We start from the raw sequence: 12408 nt of genomic DNA, 5'->3' as shown, positions 1-12408 counted from the left end.
TTAATGAATGTCTAATTTGTAGTGCTCTAATTTCTACTTATTTTTTCTATAATCAGTCGGCAGCTGGCTTTAAAATGTTGTCATTTTAGCTTTGAAAATTAATTTTTTTTAGCCATTTAAATTTTTTAAGAAAAAAGACCCTAAAAACTAAGGAAAGTCGACCTAATCCCACCCCTATTCCTCAAGGGGGCCCTTAGCGTTCTTCAGGGGCGTAGCAGCTTCCAATAAAATAGCAATATATAAAAAAAATCATCAGATTTCCCCTTAAATAAATCAAACTATAGAATCAAGCTATAGCATGAATGTAGTCTTCCTTACAAGTTTGGTAAGAAAATAATTATGTAAATCTGACAAACATTTCTAAGTGAAAATTTTTCTTTAGTTACAGTTACAAAACAAGTTTTACGCAAACATTACGGCACTAAAAAATCCAACCATTTAGGAGGGGGAAATTACTCCCCCCCCCCCCCCCCGCCAAACAATTTTGGGGGGGGTAAATACCACTCACCAAAATACCCGCCCCCCCCCCCCCCACCCCTAAAAAATAAGAAATTGATAAAAATAAATACCAATTTAGTGTATTGTATCCAGTTTTCTACGAAAATAAAAATGTTTAATCCTAATATTAAAAAAAGTTCTTAAAAAATGGTTATAATCTTAAAATTATTCATTTTTATAAACTATTCTTTGATTTCACTTTTTAAAAAACAACAAAACACTAATAGGCATAAATGAAATAGTATTCATGTAACAGTTACAGCACAAAAAAGACTAAACTCTTAAATATGTAAGTTGTGCGTCTAGACGTAGCCTAAGGCATTATATACCCTCAAGGATCCAAAAGGATAAGACATGACCGAAAAATTGATGTACATCCCTATTGATGATACACAAAATTACCTCTTCTGTATATTAAAATTAGTGGTTGAAACGTTTAAACACTTAACTTAATCAATCAACTAATCAGAATCTACTAAAGTCACCAAAGTTGTTATGCCAACTAATAAGAAAACGTTATTATAGGACTTTAGGTACTAGTGTAATAATCAGCCCAATGTCCCCTCCCTCCCTGATATACCCAGGTCCTCGGTAAAATGGTTTGTTGTGTATTATAAACATCTTACCGCGGATATTAGTTTTATTATCCCGTGCCTTCGGCATCTCGTGGCTAAAAAACTGGTTTAAATATTATAATTAAACATTATATTTAATATTCGTAGAAAACTAGATATAATACGATGCTAGACATAGTTTTTCCGTATGGATGAGAACCGCTTATAATCCACCGGACATTAATCGGTTTCAAAGCGATACGGGAAAAGCACTGTTATGGTTGGTTGAGCGAACTTTCACATTATGTAGTAATTTTGTTGCTTATGAAACTTATTTTGCAGGGTTCTAAAGGGATGAGTCAATCAACTTTAAATTAATTTCACTTTCCTCTTATTATGATAAAACTAGCGGCTACGCCCCCTAGAAGCCTCTAGGGGCACTTAATGTAGGAGGGGGAAAAGTCGACCTCATCCCATTTTTAATTTGATTTTCAAAAGAGTAAAAAAATATTTTTTAGGAGGGAAGGCGGTGAAGACACACTCCCCAAAAATAGCCTAAAACCTTCCCAGGACCTATAAAAAGCTTTACTGTAAAGGAAAACAATATCAGTTTAGCAGTTAGCAAGATCCTTCGGGACAGACAAAAAATGCTTACTACTTTATATAATGGGATTATCTATATAGATTATAATTATTAAAAGAAAATTTTTGGACACTCTTACATTGTCAACTAATAATTTATCTACAAAAGGAGTATTTTTATTCATTACTACGTACATTGCCCATTGTCTTATCCCTTACGATTCCTGGGTTCTCCTTGGCAAATATTACAGGGATCTAGAAGGGATAAGACAATTAGTGGTTGAAATATGTGAACACTCCACTTAATGAACCAACCAATCAGATTTTAGTATATTCCCAAAAGCCAACTTTAGGGACAAGTGTAATGAACAGCCAATGTCCCCTTCTCCCTGGAGATTAAATGTTTTGAACCAACATTTTTTAGATTTTTCTACGTACTACATACTAAACATTCCAAAAGTCATGGATAGAAGGAATGGTAAAAATACAAAATTTACAATAATGATATTATGGTTATTTATCTCATCGTATTATAGACATCTTTTGGGCGAAGGTATCACCTCAAAAAAAATTGCCCTCCCCCCCCCCCCCCTCCAAAAAATTAACCCCATCTGTAGATTACAATTATTGGTTAAAACGTTTGGACACCCAACTTTATATACAAATTCAATGGAAGTCCCTAAAGTTGTTAAGTCAACATCTAAGAAAACGTTATTATAAAACATTGCGGACTAGTGTAATAAACAGCCTTATACCCTCTCCCTTCCCTCCCTGAAAAACATGGGAGTGCCACAGAAAAGAGTTGGGTGAACATGTATGACAACATCCATAAAAACAAAGCTCTAACATTAGATGGAAGGACAAACTATTAATAATTCTTGTGTAAGAACTTGATAATGGGAATATCAATTTATAAGTCTAAACAAATACATACAGTGTGTTTTTTTTATGAGAACTTTTTTGAAAGCAATTTTACCCCACTTATAGTTATCAGAATTTAATGATTAATGGCTTATTTTCTTCGTTTTTTAAGGCAATTAATAGAACAACAAAAAAAATATTTCAGTTTTTATTTAAAAAGTACAGTAAAATCTAAATTTCAAAACTTCCCTCAAAACCCTCCCTGGTTGAGATATGACCTTCAAACTTTGATATGTTCTAGTACATGTCCCTAATAGTATATGTATACATTTTTAGCTCTATATCTCAACTTTGAAGTGTTTAGCAGCCATTCTTGCAAAAGGTTGATTATTTGAGCATAAGAAAAATGCGCTAAAACCATTTTTAGATGTTGAACCTACGTTTTGAATTTTGTATTTTACTGTACTTTTTAAAAAAACACTGAAATATTTTTTTGTTGTTCTATTAATTGCCTTAAAAAACGAAGAAAATAAGCCATTAATCATTTTAAATTCTGATATCTATAAGTGGGGTAAAATCGCTTTCAAAAAGTTCTCATAAAAAAACACACTGTATATATATATAAATTAGTAGAAAAATTAATGTGGAAAACATATTTACGTTTTAGGAATTCATTGCAGATGCTAATTTATCTTGTTGTCGTAGGAAAAAATTCAAAAAACAGATAATTAGATCATACAAATTTAATGTATAAAAAAAATTAAAAGCCATAAATGAACGTTATGAAATCGCTACACTTTCTGAAACGACCCTAACTATTTGAAATTTATAGGAAAATTCTATTATGTTTAATTTAAGATAAAGATCTATCCGACTTCTATTTTAAAATGGTTTTCTTTGAAGCAGGAGAAAGTTTGAGCATAACAGACAAATGGACAAAATAAGTTGTGAAATGTAGACTTAATTATTATTAATAATTGAAAGCTGTCTATCTTGAAAACTAGCCAGAAATTATTTTGCAGAACAGAACCTGTGATTCTTGCCGCCAGACCTGAAAGTATAAGTTGGTTAGTTGGAATCCCCCCCCCCCCCTTCATCTTGAATGAGGAAGGGTGTGAAAGAGAAAATATATAATCATGTCCTAAAAATGTAAGTATGTCCACAAACAGTATCCTGATTTCAATAAGTTTTATAACAAAGTTTTTTTTTTCAATGCAACCATATCGTAATTAATGAGTAAATGGCACTTATAATTCGATTTTCCATCTTAAATTTTGCATGAGTAATCCTTGGTAGGTCTTATTTCCATAAATCGAACAAAAAGTTGGAAAAGTAACGGCTAACAGGTGGCGGCTAAGCCGTTTTGCTATTTTTTGGATATCTTCAGGGCAAATTAGACACGAAACCTATATCCACATAATGCTCTTTGCCGCTCCAAACGGTTCTAGCCGGTAGCTGTTGTTAATAGAAATTTTTAAGAATGTTTATTGCTATCATTTAACATGAATTATTTAAACTAACATGTGTTTTAGAAAGTTGATTCCTACGTAATTAATGATGAATTAGCCCTGAAAATAGGCAAAAACGGCTAAACGGCTGAGCCACCAGCCGTTACCTTTCCAACTTTTTGTTCGATTTAGAGAAAATAAACCTACCAAGGATTACTCATTCAAAATTTCAGATCGAAATTCGAATTCTAAGTGCAATTTACTCATTTAAATCATTGGTTGCATTAAAACCCCCCCCCTTTACTAGCATTTTTTTTATATTCTTATTCAATGTCTAAGATCGTTTGTTCTACCGTTTTAGAGCTATTCTTTTATGGATGTTGTTATCCTTGTTTTTTATATTTACATGGGTAGGTCTCCTGCAGTTTACTGCTTATTAAGTTTTGAAACTCTAAAAGTATGATTTCAGAGCTTCTCTTTTATTGATATGTTTATTCTTATTTGTACAGAAAGTAAATTATACAGTTAGGGAGTTGAATCCATTTTTATAGAAGCAGAAATATAATCTATGATTATGGTTTTGACCCTCTAAAACTGTAATCTACCTTTCCACTTTCCCCTCTCTTGATGAAGATATCTTCAACGCCGATACGATTTTTGAAATGTAAGATTCTACTTTCCCTTCTCTTGGTGAAGATATCTTCAACGCCGATACGATTTTTGAAATGTAAGATTCCACTTTCCCCTCTCTTGGTGAAGATATCTTCAACGCCGATACGATATTTGAAATTTAAGATTCCACTTTTGCCTCTCTTGGTGAAGATATCTTCAACAAGAGAGACAAAAGTGGAATCTTATATTTCAAAAATCGTATCGGCGTTGAAGATATCTTCACCAAGAGAGTGGAAAGTGGAAGGGTAGATTACAGTTTTAGAGGGTCCAAACCATAATCATAGATTATATTTCTGCTTCTATAAAAATGGATTCAACTCCCTAACTGTTATATATAGGGATCTTAAGAGATAGGACAATGGACAACAATTGAATGTAATCAAAATTGACCAATTCATTAGATTATTGGTTGAAAGTTTGGATACTACAATTTGGAACTAACATTTCAAAGTAATAAAGGTAAACGAATAAGATAAAAATCTTTGGGTCACTTACATTATATATATCTTTTATAAAACTATCTCTGTCTGACGTCAAACTCTAATTTTTTTACCTCTAAAGAAGGTGTATCAACTTTTTTTTTTATAGCTAGCCGGTTCTTTTAGTAAGTAGTAGATGTAAAATTTTTCATAGAATTCAGATATGCAATCGGTTTTTTTGTAGACCTCTTATTTTTTAAGTAATTTAAGTTTTTAAAAAAAATAATTAAGTCGGTTTTAAGGTACTAAAACGCAACAAAATAAAAGAAGAAAATGGCCAGTAAGAACAAAAATAGTAAGATCTTTAATTTGACACCTTACTTTTAAAATTCTGTTGAGTAATTATTGAAAAAATCTATTTTTTTAACCTTGGTTTAATAAAAACTTTAGACCTAAATATTTTCTCAAACAGACATAAAAAACATGGGTTCATATATACCTTTAGAATCAGAAAAATATTACGAATCCATTGTAAGCAAAATTGAAAAAAAGTAAAAAAATAAAAATATAAAAAAATGGCCAATTGTATTTTTTGTTCTGGCAACACTATCGTCTTCCCTTTTTTACCCCATCTTTACCCCCTCTATACCCCCTTCCCATTTTTATAGTCAATTCAAGAGTTAAGACGTTGCCTGTACAATATAATATGATATTTTCATATAATTCCTTTTATTGTAGTTTATATACTATATTGTAAACTTTTTTTTTCAATTTTGCTTACAATGGATTCGTAATATTTTTCTGATTCTAAAGGTATATATGAACCCATATTTTTTTACTTGTGAAATGATAAAATTGAGTTCAAAGTTTTTATTCTCGTGGGTTTAAAAAAATCGATTTTTTCAATAATTACCTGACAGAATTGAAAAAGTAAGGTGTCAAATTAAAGATCTTACTATTTTTGTTCATAATGGCCATTTTCTTTCTTTTTTTTGTTGCATTTTAGTACCTTAAAATCGACTTAATTTTTTTTTTTTTAAACTTAAATTACTTAAAAAATAAGAGGTCTACAAAAAAACCGATTGCATATCTGAATTCTATGAAAAATTTTACATCTACTACTTACTAAAAGGACCGGCTAGCTATAAAAAAAAAAGTTGATACAACTTCTTTGTAAGATTATTATCATTATTGGTCAGACTTGGATTTTAGTGTTTTGGAAAAGGATGCTTTTTTAAATTCTTAAAAAAATATTTTTGCTCTTTACCTGGATGACCCTGCCAGGTTTGCTGGCATCCTGTGCCCACCAGGATGAATTAATGGTCAAACATATTTTAGGAATTTATTTCATGAAATTTTAATTTTTATATGTTCTATGAAAATTCGCCTCTTCAAACCGCCGCCTAACACTATTTAACCACATTATTTATTTTAAAAATTAATATATAAAAGGAGAAAAAACAAAGAATAAAATTAGCTCTGTCAGAATTCATGTGGATTTTATATTTGATATCATTATTCTACTGCACTGGAATTATTAATAATCCAACCAGTTTTTTCCCTTTGACGTCAGACTTTAGCTTAAACTATTTAAAGGTGGCGATTGTGAACTTAATTTTCTCGCGTTTTTTTCTTCACCTCATAGCATGCAATTACCACAACAACTAGAGGCAAAGTTAATAAATCATACAAAGTATCTCTCATCATAGAAGAAAGAAAAACTTTAATATTATGATGTAAAATTAACAGGATGTCCGCCTGTGTGAATCTTGCTCCATGTAAGGTCTAATATTATCTTGGGTGAGGGTACCTCAACCCAACGAAAAGATTTTGCCCCTAGAAAATAAGACCAACTCCGAAAGATTTTTTTCTTTCTTTTTATAATTTTATTGTAAGGGGGTTAACTTCCATAACCTCCTTCCCTCCAAGCCGCTAGTTACATACTAAAGTAGTAAGTTGCCCTCTAAGATCTTATAAACAGCTGTTTCACAATTTTCAGGTATGTTCAAATTTTACCCAAGGGCAGGATTAAGGCTATATGGATAATGGGTTATTATGACTTTTTCCTGGGTTATACCTTAAAGGGAGTGTGAACGTAAAAATTTCTCATCTGATTATCAAATCTTAACATTTTCTAAGCACATTTCACTACACTGATATCAACCAAAAACGTCCTATTAACAAAAATATCCAGGAAGAATGCCTTGATTTTAGGTATTTTGGGAGGGAAAAAGGAAAAAACTGGAAAAATCTGAACGTTTTTGTTTCTTATAATGTTTGTTGGGATATTTAACTTGGCATATATAGTTGAAACAATTTACCTACTGTTAAGGATTTATTCTATGATATAAAATTGCCAATTAGTTGTTTTATAACATAGTAATTAGGTAATAAAGACCTATTTTAAATTCGTATTATTGACAAAAAAAATACCTCACTGTCTACAAAGGGTTGAATCTTATTTAAAATAATAACATCCTTTTTTTATTGTGTTGGACAATAAATAACCCACTTTGGAGAATTAATTTACACTTTTATCAGACTGTTTATAAAGAAATATTGCATTTTTATTATTTACAAATTTGTAATTAAAGGTGGGCGAGAGATGGGCCATCTAAAGTTAATTGGATACTAATAAAAAAACCTGTTTCTAGCTTTGTTATTGTATTTGGTTTTCAATAAAAAATATTGATTAATTATCAATTTCTAAGTAACTATACATTGGTTTAAAGCAAGGATTACGTTAAAAGTCAGCTTAACCGTTAGGAAAAATCAAGAAATATGTGAAAAAATTTAATTTTAGCTATAATGGGAGAAAAAAGCAATTTAATGCACATTTATATAGTCCGGAAATTTTTTCCCCAATCTTGGACAAAGTAAAAATCATCGGAAAAAGCCGTTTTTTAAGCAAACAAAAGCGCGTTTTGCTCTATCTGTGAGATATTATGAATGAGATAATGTTAAGATTTGATATTAAGATGAGAAAAATTTACGTTCACAGTCCCTTTAACCTGTAACAGAAACACTTTCATTCACATGATAGTTACAAAACTTTATATTTCAAACTATACATTATATATGTGTATATATACATTGCTGAGATTTTAAAATTATGAGAAAACGAGGATGTTGATATTTATAAGTAGCGAAGCACAGGAATTATTTTAGGGCCATCATTAAGGACAAGTTAGATTGAACCTGAAATTGACTTGAACACCTGTATTTAATATGAGGATGTACTAATATTTTGCTCTTTACCTGGATGAACCTGGCAGGTTTGCTGGCATCCTGTGCCCGCCATACCCATACTTAAAAAGTCACGTAGTTTGGGCTCTTTATCTTTGACACACAGAAAATGAGATATAAAAAACCTCTCCCCGACCGTTAAGGGTTAAATAAAAATGATTTTCCAACTAATTTAGATCTAAGAACTTTTATTGTAATTATGTTGTAAAAAAAGAAAGGAAGATATTTTATTTTTTTTACCATTTTCCTTTCCTTCCCTGGAGTTACTCAACCATGAAAATATTTTTCTTGTATTTTACGCTGAAAATTTTTAGCTGGTTCCTAAAGATTAATATTAATATAAATTTTTAATTGATATTAGACATATATTTTACTGTGATTACAACTGAGTAAGACTTTTGACCCATGATTAATAAATCTACTCTGTCTGGGCCCGAGGCAAAAGAGAGAGTTGGATAGTTCAGTTCTTTTTGTGTTGTGATTATGTTTACTTCTGTAAAAATTATTGGTAGGGGGTAGGACAATAGTGATTAAATCAATCTAGTATGAATTCTTCTCCCAATGTCTTTCAAATATAAAAAGAATCATATAAGTTGGGGATAAGATAAATGTATTATCCATGGTTATTTCACTGCATCTCTATGATTATTAAATCATTAAGAAGATATATTTATTTTTAAGGTTAGGAAAGAAGACTATAAACTATCATTTACGATCTCATGTTCTTGAAAACTCCTTTTTTATTAAGTAAAATTTGGTGAAAAATTAGAAGATTATTATTTTGTATTCTTTAGTTTTTTAGGAAGTGGGGGGGGGTTCAAAATCTTAATATGGGCGTTAATTACAGTTTTGATGAGGTGGGGATATTAACCCCCTGAAAATTAAGAGGGTTGAGGATAAAATCACATTTTTAAGATGAAATGTCAAACAAAAAAGTACTCTTTTTTATTGAAAGGTTGTTTTTTAGTTGGGGGCTGAGAGAGTTGATAATATAAAAAAACTACTCCCCTTAATTAAAAATATGTTTAAAAAATCTGAGTTAGGGGTTTACTGATAGGAAAGCTCTTTGAGGGAAAGTAACAGCTTTTCTTTTATTGATGTTGTCATCCTTGTTTAAATTGAAATTTTATGAATTTTTCTAAAATTTATAATATTTCAGATAAAAAGATAAAAATTACCAGTATTGTTCAAAATTTGTTCTTGGTATATATTGAGATATGCATCTGAAGGTAAATATAAATAAATAATTAGATTTTTAAAAGTGAAGCTTTCTGTATTTATGGTGAGTCAGTCCATAACATATTATAGCACATATTGTTAATTAAGGCATGTTAGTAGTTACTACATTATGTTTAATGTATGATGATTCTTGTAACAAAGCATAGCTGTAATCATTACCAGATAGTCTGTATGTTCATTTTTAACATAATTATTTTGGCTTTTTTAAAAACAATAATTTGTATTATAAAATCATCTACTTTATTTGGAAATAGCGGCTTCGCCCCTAGCCTCTTGGGGCATTACATCTTCTATTACTTACCCAGCAAAAAGGATCGCAAATTTTCGCACCTACCCAGCAGGAAAACATTAAATAACGACTTTGAAAAATTCGTAAAAAAAAATAGTCTAATGTGTTCTCAAGAAAATTACTACTGGTGCTGCTTATAGTCTAATGTGTTCTCAAGAAAATTATTTTTTTTTTTTGGGGGGGGGGTAAATTTTCATTTTTGGGGGGGGTGAGGTGTCCCACCCCCCCCAGAAAATAGCTTAAAACCACCACAGGACCAATAGGTAGATACCCTGAAGAGTAGAATCTTACCGGGTTAGTGGTTACCGAGATCTTAAGGGACGGACAGACAGACGGACAGACAGTCAGACGGATAGACATACATCGTTCTACTTTGTATTATAGATGTGAATTCTTATAAATATTAGGTATAATCAAATAATCCTCCCAACAGAAATAACCAAAAAAATACAAATATAGAAACATGAATAAAAAACAGCTGATCTTAGCATTTTATTAAAAAATTTATTGAAAAATTATTTTTCAAATTAGATCATAAAATTTTTTTTTGGATACAATTAGAGGTCTCTAGAGGCAGAGCTATCCTTATATAAAGTAACAGGTTCTTTGTCTGTCCATACTGAACGATCTTGCTAACTCATGAACTGAGACGGTTCTCTTTTACAGGGTAGCTTTTCATATGTCCTGGGAAGGTTTTTTACTATTTTGGTGAACAGTATTACTACCATTCCAAGAGAAGACGCCCTTTGAACCCCCCCCCCCCCTAGCAAAAATATAAAAATTTTCTGTTTAAAATTAAAATGAAAAATATGGGGTATTCGACTACCTTCTTCGCCCAAGTGCCCCTAAAGGCCTCTAGGGGCGTAGCCTCTAGTATTAAGTATAGAATATATACCATAAAAAATTATTATTATTTATGTAGGTATCAATGTACATGAATGAGTGGATACAACGGGGACTTATCTAATTCATACAAAATTTATTAATGATGTCCTTGTTGGTAAGAGAAAAAAGAAGAGGAATATACTACTGTACATTTTGCCATCACACTTAGAATCTGTAAAATACCTTGGTGTATTTCAAGGTAAATGTTGCAATTTTATCAAAATCTATACCATTGAAACATATTTTGTGAGAAAAGGATATTTAGCAGGGAGGAAGGGGACAATGGGCAGTTTATTTCACTAGTTCACAAAGTATTTTAATACCATTTTCTCATTCCTTTGCTAAACAACTCTGGGGACGTCTTCTGAATTACATTGGTTAGTTCATTAATTTGAGTGACCTTTGGCCATTGTCTTATACCTTTAGATTCCAGGATATTTAGTGTAACAAACATTTAAAGTTTTAAAGATGAAATTTATTCAAACTTATTCAGATTATATAGACAAAGAGCCTTATAATTTTGAGGGGAATAAAGATTTTAGAGATAGTTTTGATGATTTTAATATATACCTCTTATGAAAATACTGATTTTAGTATGTAAAATGGCAAGAGCTGACCCAGCAACAAACTTTTTCTGCACTTGTGGTCTTCAACTCGGGGTGTATCCTCTATCTTCACAAGATTCTCAAACTACGAATTTGACTAATGAATTTAATACCCTATGTATAAACTTTCATGGGCCTGCAGGAGAAAATCAAAGAATTTTAGTTAAAGAAAAGATTAAAGAGATAAAACAGAAAGTAGCTGATTATTATTATGATCCAGAGTGTAAGATTATAGCTATTCCAAATCATTTTGTAACACCCAAGAAACCAACTGGGTTAGGAAACAGGGGTAGAGAAAGGCAAGATGCTCAGATTTTGGATAGGCATCTGGAAGAACTTTTACATCAATTGCTTGTCAATGCAGCAAGAGAATCAAAATTAGAAGCTTGTATAATCAACAGTTTTCAATCAGGTAATTGCATTCAGCAATTAATTAATAAGGGGAAAGAAATAAGAAAAAAGGATAAATATGCAGAAATTAATGAGCATGAGAAAAGAGTGATGGAGATCCTTGGCATTGAAGATTATTCAGAAAAAGAACTTGAATCTTGTATTGAGGAATATAAGAAGTGGAAGGAAAATCCATCGGAATTTCAAAGCCCACAGAACTGGCTGTTTAAAAAGGAATGTTTTATATTTCATTAGATTACATTTTAGTCTCAATTAAAGTTTAGCTTTTAAAACATATACTTTGAGACAACCATCCATTGGAAGATATTAGGGAAAGGGGGAAGATATGAACAAAAGTTTTAAATTTTTTTTAAATGTATCAAAACAATTTATTTGGCTACCATAACCCTAAAAGAGGGGAGGTGCCCACATAAGCAAAGAAAATAACCAACTATTTCATTAATTTCTAAAATAAGGAAGTTGAGGTATTCAACAGGCATAATCTCTTCTGGATACTCCTTGGCAAAATCTTTGCCATTTTAGCATAATTATTTCTTGAGAAATTCTGAACTTTGACAATTTGTTAGAACACATTATCTTTATTTTTCTTCTGTCATTGCTTAATTTTGCCATTTTCTTAAGAAATGAAATATTAGCATTGTGTATGTCAGGTGTTGAAAAATCATGGTTTCAAAGACAATTTAAATCCCAATAAAAAAG

General features: G+C 31.0%; 1 long non-coding RNA gene across 1 annotated transcript; it reads left to right on the top strand.

Moving 5' to 3' along the window:
* The first annotated feature begins 9437 nt into the window (after positions 1–9437).
* Positions 9438–11917, top strand: LOC145330642 (uncharacterized). The gene is made up of 3 exons (XR_013883534.1): positions 9438–9509; positions 10731–10892; positions 11288–11917. It is a non-coding gene; the product is annotated as an uncharacterized LOC145330642 (long non-coding RNA).
* The last annotated feature ends 491 nt before the right edge of the window (positions 11918–12408 follow it).

Source organism: Acartia tonsa, chromosome 10 (assembly GCF_053477335.1).
Source record: "Acartia tonsa isolate MP-2025a chromosome 10, ASM5347733v1, whole genome shotgun sequence".
NCBI classification, from domain to species: domain Eukaryota; kingdom Metazoa; phylum Arthropoda; class Copepoda; order Calanoida; family Acartiidae; genus Acartia; species Acartia tonsa.
The sequence above is the reverse complement of the archived record's forward strand: the minus strand, read 5'-3'. Positions and strand labels throughout refer to the sequence as shown.